The 1236-nt window shown below is 45.6% G+C and overlaps 1 pseudogene; it reads right to left on the minus strand.

Moving 5' to 3' along the window:
• Positions 1–224: 224 nt before the first annotated feature.
• Positions 225–1236, minus strand: part of LOC102769562 — a 44035-nt pseudogene continuing 43023 nt past the window's right edge.

Genomic DNA, 1236 nt, shown 5'->3' on the forward strand with positions numbered 1-1236 from the left:
TTTGGAGGAAATGATCAAAATGTATGATTTACTAGATACACTAATACTGAACCAGAGCCTTTTCTGGAATGGAAGTGTGACAACTGTGACTCCAGAGATATAAACTTTTCTGCAGAATAATATTAAAATTTGCCTTAGTTATGGGCAGAGTGACATCTCTGTAGCTGGGAGCACTATTTCCTGGAAGATGTAGGTGTAGACCGCCCCAGCCAGGGTGGTATAGTTTATTTGAGTAGAGATTCTCGAGCTTCCTGTTTAAAGAGCTTCTCACGGGAGATTGGGAGTGAAGACTCTGGGACGACAGGGAAGCTGCAGTTCTGGGTTTTTACTTCCTGGGGATAAAATGCCATAAAAGGAAACAGGAGTGCACTAGGCTGAGTCCAAGAAGACTGGCCTGTTATTATCTCACACGTGGTAATACTCAAACCCAGACTTGGGGAATGCGCTCCATTGGATATTTCACTTTCATGTGATGATCTCACAGAGGCCATAGGAACAGACCTGACCCCATTGGAGTTTTCCCAGAGGAAGTGGATAGGAAATGAGGGTAGGGAAGACAGGCTCTGAGATGAGAGACCATGGGGAGAAATGTGTTCTTCTCCTGGGACTTCCGGAGCTTGGGGGTGTGGGCTTTCAGTAGGACGAACTCACTGGAGGTCACCTCCACCGGGAGAAGATAAGCAGACCTTGCCAGATAGCCCGAGCCTGGGAACTAGGCAGGAAGGCACCTTCAAGGCCCCGAGACAGCCTGTGCTTTGGCTGTGGACTCAGAGCATTCAGAATTCATAGCCATCTCTAAGTTTGTCAGTTTTAGAATTCCTTTCTCATATCCTTAACCATTTTGTAAAAATTTTGTTAAATGGCACATCCTAAGCCCTGTTGTGATGCAGGAAATTTTTAAAAGGATCTGGCCTTAGCCTGTATGGCTCAGTGCATAGAGCGTCAGCCTGTGGACTAAAGGGTCTTGGGCTCAATTCTGGTCAAGGGAACATACCTTGGTTGCAGGCTTGATCCCTGGCCCTGCTCAGGGCATATGCAGGAGGCAACCTATCAATGTGTCTTCTCTCACCATTGATGTTTCTCTCTCTCTCTCTCTCTCTCCCTCTCCTCTGAAATCAATAAAGAAAACATATATATAATATATATATGGGTCTGTGTCCACCTTTAGGAACATTTAGTAAAGGGAAGAAAAGCCTCCCCTAAAATCAGTGTAGATGTGGTGGCTTCAATTGCAGA

Source organism: Myotis davidii, unplaced genomic scaffold (genome assembly GCF_000327345.1).
Source record: "Myotis davidii unplaced genomic scaffold, ASM32734v1 scaffold430, whole genome shotgun sequence".
NCBI classification, from domain to species: domain Eukaryota; kingdom Metazoa; phylum Chordata; class Mammalia; order Chiroptera; family Vespertilionidae; genus Myotis; species Myotis davidii.